Here is an 11174-nt window from a genome sequence, read left to right as displayed (position 1 = left end):
GGGGCTCTGTCAGTGGGCGTTAGCGGGCTGTAGGCGGATGGGGGAGGGGAGGTGGGTATCGGGGATGGGTGGGCGGAGCTAAGGTGGGCCAGCCGCCTCGCTTCCCTAGGAGCACAGCCCCACAGCGGATGAAGGCTGGCTTGCTCCTGGGGCTGGGTAGGGCGATGCCCTTACGACTCCGGAACATTCCCTTCCGCTGGGCCTCGGGTCCGAGTCAAAGGCCGTGGAGCTGGGTAAGGCGGGCACGTGGGCCAGACCAGATCTGAGGGCGAATCTGGTACTAACCTGCAGGAGGGCCGCCCATTCTTCGGTCACCCAACCAAAATCTCGGGTATCTTGAAGGGCTGCCGCACCCCACCATGTACAGTGAGTGACCTGTGGAATCCTGAAACCAAGTCCTGCCCAGGGTGACAGGCCCTGCGCTCCCCGCGCATCCCTGTGGCTATGTCTAGGCCTCTGTGCTGCCTATTTGGTTTAGAACTAGTCTGAGAGTTCAGATTCTGGGGTTCCCATAGATTCTCCTAGGGTGCCTGAGCTCACTGACCCGGGACCACAGCGTCCAGTGCACACCCCAGGTCTCTCGCTTGCCAGCGGGTTATTGGGTCCCAGCCTCACTGCCTGCACAGGGAGGTTGCCTCAAGCGTCCCTATGGCCAGTGGAGTTTATTAGTTGTCATGTAGTGCTGAGAGCATGGCTTCTTAGCTGCACTCAGTGGGCTGGGTGGCAACCCCAGATGGTGCGCTTCCACCCAAAGGCGCAGGCAGACGCTTCAGGAGGAGCAGTGGGGTCTGGTTGCATAGGCGTGGTAAGGTGGTAGGGACTTGCTTCTGAGGGCAGTGCGTGGTATCCCTGTCCGAAGGGACAGATGACAGTCACCACAATGCAGCACCTCACACCCTGCTTGGCTTTGGTGACAAGCTTGTATAGTCAGCATTACTGTCAGTTCAAAGACATGCTTTTCACATTTTCTCATACTCTTGTGCTGAGATGACTCTTTGGTGGGTCTATGAGAAGGCATCTTTTTTTTTCTTCACGAAGTTTATTGGTACATTTTAGGTATACAGTATAGTTACATTCACCATTGGGATCTTGTACCTTTTTGTTTTTGGTTGAGACAGGGCCTCACTATGTAGTGAGACTGACCTGGAGCTATGTAGCTCAGGCTGGTTTTGAACTCATAGTGATCCTCCTGCCTCAGCCCCACAAGGGCTGGGATTACAGGCGTGCACCACCATGCCTGGCTAGGGATCTTGTATCTTTACATGATGTATTTTGGTTTTTATCCCTCCCCCCCGTACCCCTCCCCTCCTTTCACCCTTCCCTATTTACAGACTTTGTTTCCATTTTTTTCTTTTCTTTTTTAAAAAAAAAATTTGTTTTTTTGAGACAGGGTCTCACTATGTAGCCCAGTCTGGTCTCGAACTCAGTGATCCTCCTGCCTCACCCTCCCGAGTGCTGGGATTATAGGCATGTGCCATTATGCCTGGCTGATTTTTTCTTTTTCTATGAGAAAGCATCTTAGTTTAATTTTTAGTGGTGCCTTGTGCATCCTGCTCTCGGTGCCACCCTGGCATGCTGGAATAAGGTAGGTGGAGCTATTTAACACCATAGAATGTTGAGATAAACGGTACTGTCTCTGACCCTTGAAGACTTTTGGATTTAATGGATCCCTTCTGTTTCAGGTGGTTTCTTTTAAATGGCTCACACGATTAAATGAGTTCAAGGTCTTTCTTGCCTGAAGCAAATAATTGAATGAGACAAGCCAAAAACAGTGCCAAAAGTTTATTTGAAAAGTAAAAGGTGAAGGGGTAAGGGGAAAACTGGCTCTACAGAGCAAACTTGGCCCAAGCAAGAGGAAAGGTGAAAAAGAGCAAAAATAAAAGTATGCCCTGGTCTAGAAAACACAGAGTGGGCTACTGTGAGGAGTCACCACAGCAGGCGCTATGTTGCTGGCGTCTGTGTCCTTTTGTGTTGTCCATGTCTCATGGGAGCAGCAAGAAGTTACACATATGGGGTGCTGGGGATTACTTGGCACTGTCTTGGATTTTGTAATTGACAGGTCCTGCTTATTTCCCCAGTCATCTTTACCACGCCCTACCTCCTATCTTACTCCTTTCCCCACCTGCCCAGTATACATACCCCTCCGCCCCAGGCTTCCAGATTCTGGCTCCTGTGCTGTTGAGAATGAACACTTGGGAGGCCAGTTCAGCTATTCGCTTGTTTTTTTGTTTCGTTTTGTTTTTTTGAGACAGGGTCTCACTATATAGTTGAGACTGACCTGGAACTTACTATGTAGCCCAGGCTGGTCTCGAACTCACAGTGATCCTCCTATCTCAGCCTCCCCAGTGCTGGGATTACAGGCGTGCGCCACCGCGCCTGGCCAGTTATTCACTTCTTGGTAGGACTCCTGTGCCAGGCAGTTTCCAACCTCAGGGCAAGGCTAATGGCTGCCCTGTGGTTCAGGGTCCTGTCCTGCCTGCCTTCCTCTCCCAGCATTCTCAGAGCACATATATATACACAGCAAAGAGCTCCTTGATATTATTTGATAAAGTCCTTAAGCCCACCAGTGTTTTTGTTTTGTTGTGGTATGGAGATCAAACCCCTGGGGTGTTCCCCAATCCCCACTCTTCTCCCCCACCAACTCTTTTTTTGAGACAGAGCCTTGCTAAATTTTCCAGGTGGGATTTGAATTTGAGGTCCTCTTGCCTCAGCCTCCCTCAGTAATGGGATTACAGGCCTGAACTACCACTCCTGGCTAATCCCACCAGCTTCTTTGAAAGCTTGTCAGCTCTGCCCAAATCACCCTCTCTGCTCCTCCTAACACTCCCCAGTGCTTCTCTGCAGAAAGCCCCTTTCAGAATATCTGTTGCTCACATCCTTCTGTTCTCCTACCACCAGAGACCTCTTTCCACTTGTGGGATACTCATTTGAGGCTACCGGGCCCATTGAAGGAGGATTGCTAAGCCCTGAGGCCCAGGCAGGAGTGGTCATCTCTCTTCCCACCTCCTCGTGTGCACTCTGCCCTTGGTGCTGCTGCCTGTGTGGGGACTGCTCCTCCAGGCTTCTAGGTGTTTCAGGATCTGATTTGGCTTGTTTGCTCCCTGCAGTTTCTTGGTGTCTGTGTGTCCCCTGGGTAGCACAGTGATGGTGACCCAGGGCAGATACATTGAACAGATGATGATCTGAAGCAGGGTTAGGGTGTGGTGAGGCCCACAATGGGTCAAGTCCAACTGTCTCTGAGATGAGGTTTTCTTCGGAGAGGATGCCCTGGTCTGGGAAGATCTTGGGACAGAAGGGGGTGGTACCTCACAGGGGAAAGGCTGTATTGGTGCAGTCCCTCTGGGTTGGGGCTTCCTGCCTCTGTCCTTGTCCTCACTCCCCTCCCCCACCTCTCCCTTGTGGGACCGCAGGTAGGTCCCTGTCCCTGAACCACCTGTGTCCCCCACAACTCCCAGCTCATTGAAGAAAGGGCTCTCCAATCACAGCCACACTAGCCTTGTCTTCCTCCCCTCTGAGCTGCAGGTCACAGAGCCTGTGTGTGTGCACTTGTTGGGGAGTCAGGGGGCCAACACAGAAGGCTGGCCCTGGCTGGCACGTGTGGACAGCACTTGACAGCCAGCCCTCTCCCTGTTGTGTTTTCAGGTAGGAAGAGAAGCGGAGGAAGGACAGAGTGAAGTGAAGGCAGCTAGAACACAGAGGCCCCTATTTTACCCCCACCTCTGAGCCCCTTCCTGAAGGAGTACGCTTGTTTTCTGATGGTAGGACTTTGAGGGCAAGGCTGTTCCCCTCGTGTGCTGGCTGGTTGCACAAACACAGGCCCCATGATCACTGCATGCCCGCTGTACCTCTGCATGGGGTCTGTGCACTGAGACCGAGTGGCCTTCCCACAAGTGGGGTACAAGGCTGTGGAGCAGGGCCGGGGTCTGCTGGGCCTCCCCTGGAAATGGAGGGCCTCTGCAGGGAAATGGGGACATGGGTCTAGGCCTCCAGTGGCCAAGGTTGTGCTCACTAGTACCCAGCGGGGCAGGGAAAGCAACCTCTGGCATCTCAGGTTTCCCTCTGTCCATTTGATCTCCTGAGCCCACCCTGGCTGTGCATATCTGTGCCCAGGACCAATGGTGGGTGTCTTTACATTTCCCAGGGTTTTGGAGTATATGTGTGCTATATGTGTCCAAATGTCCATGTGTGTAACAGTTATTTGACTCTATTGTGTTTCCTGAGTAAGAAATGAAGCTGGTAGTTTCTATCTTTCTTTCTTTCTTTTTTTTTTTTTTTTGGTTTTTTGAGACAGGGTCTCACTATGTAGTTGAGACTGACCTGGAACTCACTATGTAGCCCAGGCTGGTCTCGAACTCACAGCGATCCTCCTGCCTCTGCCTCCCAAGTGCTGGGAAAATAAAAGTGAAGAATGGGAGAGAAATTGTCTCTGCAGAGCAAACTTGGGCTGAGTAATGAGAAAAAGAGGACAAAAAGAAAGATAAAAGTACACAGCATGGGCTATCGTGGAAAGCTACAATAGCCAACAAATATTTAATTAATATATATTTATAACAAATAATAAAACATCTAAAATTAAATTATTTAAAAGGCATTATCTAAAAAGTATAAATGGTCATTTTCCTCCCCATCTCTGCTTCCATACTTGGAAGCTGGGCTCTTCTCCAGCAAGGGACATTCTAAGTCAGGTCTGCACATTGTGGCTCTGAAGCTCCCCGATACCCACTGGACAAAGTCCGGGCTCCTCACCAGGGACCCCAGCTGGCCTTGGGCTCCTCCCACTGTGCGGGCACTCTTGCCCCCTCTCCTGCATAGGCCACTGTCATGCTAATGCCCAGCTATAGTCCTTGCCTTCCCTCTACCTGCCCAGGCTCAGGTATACAGGGAACCTCAAGGAGTTGGCAGCTGCCCTGTTCCACCTTCCCTTCCGTCCCATGGAGCCCAGTGTCCATGTCCTTGGTGGCCTGACTTGGGTGGCCAGTCCGGAAGCCATTCTATCAAAGAGACAAGTCCATGTGGGCGTGAATGGCTTAGGCACAAACTGTATGCTTTTTCAGTAAAGCGCTAGATAGCAAATATACTTTGTGTGGAATAACTCCTTTTCCTTTTTATAAGCCTTAGACAATGTAAAACCATAGTTTGCCTAAAGTCTGTAAAAAGTCAGGCCTCCAGGCACCCAGTTGGTGTCCTGGTCTAGGATATTTGCAAAGGCCATGGCTCTTGGGAGGGAACTGAGGGCATCATAGCACCTACTTTTTAAACAGGTGCCCAGAAGTCCCAAAGGGAGGGACAGGCCTGCTCTGCCAGTCTCCTGCCATCCAGAATCCACCTGTCCGCTTGGCTCCCTGTGCTGGGCCATGCCCCTGGGGTCCCTCTCCATGGTGATGCCCCTGCCCTGTGTGCTCACATGGAGCCGTGCACTCTTCATTGCGGCAGGAGGTAGGTGCTGAGGAGAGCTTCCTGCTCTGTGGATGTGCCCGTCTGCTGCACCTGTGCTGGCCCTCACCACTTGAGCACCCTTTCACCCACCCCGGCCCACCTGCCAAGTCCTCATGCAGGCCACCATGCTGCTCCTTCCCAAGGGTTACCTGTGCACCCTCCTTGCTTTGGTGGGACTCTTGTCCTGGCCTGGGGCCTTTCCCCTGCCAATACCCCAGAGCTCTGTCCCTTCCAGTGTTCCCTGCTCTGGAGCCTGCTCCTTCCTCTGGGCTCCCTATTCTTCACAGTCTGAAACCAAAGAAGAGGCAAGAGGAAGAGACAGGGAGGCAGGGGTATCTGCTTCATGGGGGTGAGTATATAGGGAGGGGCATGGATGGGGCCGGGCCAGGAGCTGGGGTGTCAGGAGAGAGCGAATGCCCTCAGATAGACCTGTCGGGAGCCATTCTACATAATTTTGGGGAAAAAATCATTTCACAATTAAATTACGATTAGCGCTGTCTGAGGTCTCAATGGTCCCATGATGCTGTGATGCTTAAGGGCAAGATGACATCAGCACAAGATCCTTGTGAACTGAGAATTATCACCATGCTCTGAGGCATCTAATCCTCCCTATAAATCAACCCAATAAATAGCAGCAGGGTCCGAGTGTCTTGGTCTTCCGCTCACTCTCTGGCACTGATTCCTGGCCCCCCCAACCTCCCCCTATAACTTGAAATTATGAGTCTTTATTGTCTTTTTTCTTTAGCCCTCGATGTATCCCTTTCTAGGCAGTCAGAGGATTGATCGACCTCTGATATATACCCACATCTGTACATGTTTTACAGATGGTCCAGTCTTAAAAAGACCATAACCTTGGGCTGGGGATTTAGTTCACTGGTTCTGCTACCTGCCTTGCAAGTGCAAGGACCCGACTTTGATCCTCGGTACCAAAAAACAAACAAACAAAAAACCAAACTATAACCTTTATGACAATTTCGATGAATTTATCCATTGAGTTCCTTATTTCTAACTTTGAACAAAAATTATAATAAAGATATTACAAATGGCATCTCTAAAAACAAAAAAAGGAGAATCTCAGATAAAGTATAATAGCATTCAACAAAGAAACTACAGGGCTGGGGATATAGCTCAGTGGTGCCATGCCTGCCTGGCAAGTGCAAAGTCGTGAGTCTGGTCCCTGTTACAGAGAAAAAAAAAAAAAAAAAGAAAGAAAGAAAGAAAAGAAAAATAAGACTATAAGCCACTGGGATAAATACTGACCCAGCAGGACACAGAAAAGAATGGCAGGCATTGCCAAATGTGGTGGCACAGGCCGGTAATCCCTCTGATCTGGAGGCTGAGACTGGAAGATCTCTACAAATTCAAGGTCAGCCTGGGCTAAATAGCAAGACCTTGTCTCAAAAGAACAAAACAAACAAAAACAAAAACAAAAAATAAAAGAATGGCAGGTGGAGCAGCAGAGCCACACTGTGAGTGGCCTGGAGCAATGGAGGGCCTTACCCACCTGGTGGCTACAGGATATAAATTGTAAAGACACAGCTGCCATGAGCTCTGGACAGATACAGTATGAGAGCCTCGACAGACTCACAGGATCTATAACTGTAAGGGTTTTCCCTACGAGGGTATGAAGTGAGACACACTGGCAGCCCTAAGAGTTGAAAGAGAAAGTTGTGCACCAATGCCCAGAGGCCGAGCAGGTCAGTCCCAGCCACACATCCGTGCTGATATGATGATGAGTCACAGCACTGACCTGAACGCATCTGTCCCTGCTGTGCTGGACACTGGGACACACATAAAAGGAAGGACAGAACACCTTGTGGTTGCCCTCAGTGACCTACAAGGGTCCTGCAAGGTGGGTAGGAAGTCAAGAGAGGGTACTGCAAAGGGAGAGCACTTGGCTAGAAGGGCCTTGCCACACTGATACTGGGCCTCCTGCTCTAAAGCTCTACGACCACCAGAGGGCGCTGGGTCAGAAAGGCTGCAACAGTTTGGGATGGGAAAAGCAAGAGAAACACAACCTCAAACAATTGAAGGGGTCACAGCCAATTTGTTCATGTTGAGAAACTACTTGGAATTTTTTTTTTTTTGTACCAGGCATTAAACTCAGGACCTTGTGCTTGCAAGGCAGGTGCTGTGCTATTGAGCTAAATCCCTAGCCCCTGACTACTTTGAATTTTTAAAATTATTTTCAAACTACAAGTGAGAATAATCTACTAGTATTTATTCCATGTTAATTTCTTTGTGTTGTTGTTTTGTTGTTGTTGTTTGTTTTGTTTTGAGACAGGATTTCACTATACAGTTCAAGGTGGCCTTGACCTCACTATATAGCCCAGGCTGTCCTCAAACTCACAGCTATCCTTCTGCCTCAGCCTCCCTGAGTGCTGGGATCACAGGTGTGTGCTGCTATGTTAATTTCTTAGTAAGCCTTCCTTAAAACATCTCCACTACAATCTATGTCTATTGCTTTAAGAAACAAAAACTTAAAAGTGGTCTGTTTCCAAGATAAAGTCTTTAGCTCTGAGTGAAAAACTACATGCCTGAGGATGGGACTGAGGTCTGAGGTCATGCATTTAAAAAGATCTCTAAACAAAGGGGGAAGGAAGTCAATAAAGTATGGCATTTACTGTGCTAACTCTGACCTAAAAAAAAAAAAAAAAAAAGTACTTGCAGTGAAGAAGCTGCCCCCTGAAGTTTAACCATTTACTTTTTTTTTTTTAATACCAGAGTTCACACTTGGGACCTTGTGTTTTCAGCCACCATTTGCTTTTAAAACCCAAACAAGGGCTGGGGATTTAGCTCAGTGTTTCTGCTGCCTGCCTCGCAAGCGCATGGATCCGAGTTCAATCCCCCCGACCCTGTACCAAAAATAAATAAATAAATAAACCCCACACAATGTTTACAGAAGGAGCAGGCTAAGGGCTAAGGACCCAGAGTACTCAACTGTGAAGAAAGAGGAGGAAACCATACTGGAGCCAGGGGAGGGAGCAACTACTGTGCTCTAGGGTTTAAACTGCTCTTTGTGTAGGGGCCTCCATGGCTTCTTTTACTATCTCTGAAAAAAGTTTTTTTGCTCTTTGTAGCCACGCTGGGTGCATTAGTCTGTTTGTTAGGCTGGCACCCATTCTTGCAAGATTGAGAAATACAAAAACCTTGCTTTGCTTTCCTAGTTTTCCATCTGATCTGCCTGTTGTCTATGATCAAAGGTGAGGGGTTTGTTCCTCAACAATTCCCATAAGAAGAAAAGGTATTTTCAGGAGAGCCACACTAGAAGCAACAAGATACAGAATTACAACAGAAAGGTGAGTTAGACGGATTGAGGGAAATAACACAATGTAGCAAAAGAACAGAACCAACTGGAAGAAAATACATAAATGGGCAGAGAAAGATGAAGCAGATACTTCTAGGTGGTTCTTGTGAAGAAAAGAACTTGCAAAGGGACAATGCAGGAGCCCAGTCCTTCACACAGAATGCGATGAAACTTCTTGGCTGTGAGCCTGGAGCTGTAAGTTAAAATCACACCTATCAAGAAAGAACTGTTTGAAACACCACCTGCCAGGCAAGCGCAAGGGCAAGGGCCTGGGCCTGAGTTCAATCCCCGGTACCAAAAGAAAAAAAAAAGAAAGAGGCCACTATGAACACTCAGAGTTATATAGGACTAATCTTAAGGCACAGCACTGAGCAAGACAGTGATACCCGAAGTGGTACACATATCATGATTCATTCAAGTGAAGCCCAAAGTGGATAGGACCATGGAGATGCCGTAGGAGGCAGCATGGTGAAAGGGGAGAGCCCAGACTGGGTTGAGCTGCCATACTGTAGGCAAATGACTATCTGCCTGAAACTCAAGACTGGGCTGGAGTTCACTCAAGGTAAATTACATGCTCATGTGCACACTGTGGGGAACTGTCTGGCTGTTGAGGGACTGCTTTCCATCTCAGCATGAGTGGGGCCTGACAAGTGTACTGAATTAGTGGACAAATGGACAATGGATGTACATGACAAAAGTTACCAACTGCTAGATCTCTGCTGAAGGTGACCCACCAGCTGCCAGGCTCCGACCACGGAGCTTGAGGCCTCTGCCGAAGCAGTCACACTGGACTGCACGAGGCGTAGTGGCAGCCAACTAGCCACACAGTGTAGCTGGCTGAACTCCACCTGCCATGACCAGGACACAGAGGGACAGCTCTCCCAAATGGGTGAAAGGTTCCCCCCCCCCGCTCTGCCTTCCAACTGAAGCATGTACAGTCACACCACAGACACTTAAGAGGAGGCTGGAGATCCTACAGACTCCTTTGCTTCTCTGATCCCCACCTGGAATCTCTCCTGAAAAAGCATATCCACTCATGGTCACAGTAAACTGAGGATATGCAGAGAACAGTGACAAAACATAAGGGCCTTAGTACCTGAGTGGGCTCAGTTCACAACTGTAGATAGGACCTCACCAAGCTTCAATCCACCATGAGATCCACTCATGTGGTGGGAGACGGCTCCAGCACAGCTCCTGGCCAAATCCGAGACCTGAGGACAGATCATTTTAAGGACAAGTTAAAAGCACTGAGTTCTTTTCTTTTTTCTTTCAGGGCTAGGGATTGAACACAGGTGTGAGCTGTGCTTAGAGCTTAGTGGTGATGAACCTACCGCACATATGGTAGCGGGCTGTATCACTGAAAGCTCTAAAAGGTTTGCCATCACTCCGAGAGCCTAGATGCTCTCCTCAGGTGTACACAGCCAGGCCCAGGGGGCAGACAGTTGACGGGCCACCTATCCTTATCCAGGCAAAGTCCAGAAAGGTGTGACACTTCTGGATTCAACAGCAGGAGCATTCCTGCCATCCTTCGGCCAAGCTGAGGATACAGATGCTGTTAAAGTGACGCTCAGACTTAAAATTGTCTGTCGCGACACTTCAGAACCAGCCTTCGGGCAGGACACTTAGCCTTTCCGGGGACTTTTTCTCCTTCGACTAGGAGGGCCTGCCTTGGGAAGTCATGGCGCGTGGATGCTGAGGGCTCTGTGGGACCCCAAAGGCCCAGCCCGCCACGGCTGGGAGTGAGTCGGGCGCCGCGGGACGACCCGGGGCCCCAAAAGCAAGACCACAGAAACCCGGCCGGGTCTCTTCAGACTGCAGCAGCAGGACATGTCCTGTACCCGCGGAGCCCAACCGGAGGCGTCGGTCCGGCGCCGTAAGCCCCGCCCCACGCTGCGAGCACTTCCGGGCGCTCTAGGAACCCCGGAGGACCTGCTCCGGGTAACCATTGGCTCATAGGACCGACGGGAGGGATCCGCTCAGGGGCCAGCTCGGGGATCAGTGAGCAGACCCAGCTCGAGGACCGGCTCTGCTAGGCGCTGATCTCAGGCGAGCACAGGCCCAGCCCTCCGGAGCTGTCCTCGGTGCTGGCCGGACTCGGCCTGAGTATGAGCAGGGGGAACATGGGGACAGCAAGAAGGGCCTTGGCAAGGCACAGGAACCTGATTCCACTTTGACGGTTAAGATCAGTGGTCGAGGCCGGGGATTTAGCCCAGCGGTTCCGCCGCCTTCCTTGCAAGCACAAGGACCGGAGTTCGATTCCTGGTACAAAAAAAAAAAAAGATCAGTGGTCCAGCTGGGCATGGTGGTGCACACCTGTAATCCCAGCACTAGGGAGGCTAAGGCAGGAGGATCGCTGTGAGTTCAAGACCAGCATGGGCTACAGAATGAGTTCCAGGTCAGTCTCAACTATATAGTGAGACCCCTGTCTCAA

The 11174-nt window shown here is 50.1% G+C and overlaps 2 long non-coding RNA genes across 3 annotated transcripts in view; one reads left to right on the top strand and one right to left on the bottom strand.

Moving 5' to 3' along the window:
- Nucleotides 1-11174, top strand: part of LOC117285025 — a 13794-nt gene that overhangs the window by 621 nt on the left and 1999 nt on the right. Inside the window, exon 1 of one of the 2 annotated variants that reach the window (XR_004516040.1) lies at nt 11104-11138. The exons of the other annotated variant lie outside the window; for it this stretch is intronic. This is a non-coding gene — a long non-coding RNA (uncharacterized LOC117285025). Of the gene's footprint in view, nt 1-11103; nt 11139-11174 lie in introns of those variants that run through there. 2 annotated transcript variants of the gene reach the window in all.
- Nucleotides 8275-10994, bottom strand: LOC104872884. Its single transcript, XR_783303.3, has 3 exons — nt 10075-10994; nt 9840-9954; nt 8275-8936 (listed from the first exon to the last, which is right to left on the bottom strand). It is a non-coding gene; the product is annotated as an uncharacterized LOC104872884 (long non-coding RNA).

The sequence above is a fragment of the Fukomys damarensis genome, unplaced genomic scaffold, assembly GCF_012274545.1.
Source record: "Fukomys damarensis isolate Sample0158 unplaced genomic scaffold, DMR_v1.0_HiC HiC_scaffold_5, whole genome shotgun sequence".
NCBI lineage: Eukaryota > Metazoa > Chordata > Mammalia > Rodentia > Bathyergidae > Fukomys > Fukomys damarensis.
This window is presented reverse-complemented; position numbering and strand designations above follow the sequence as displayed.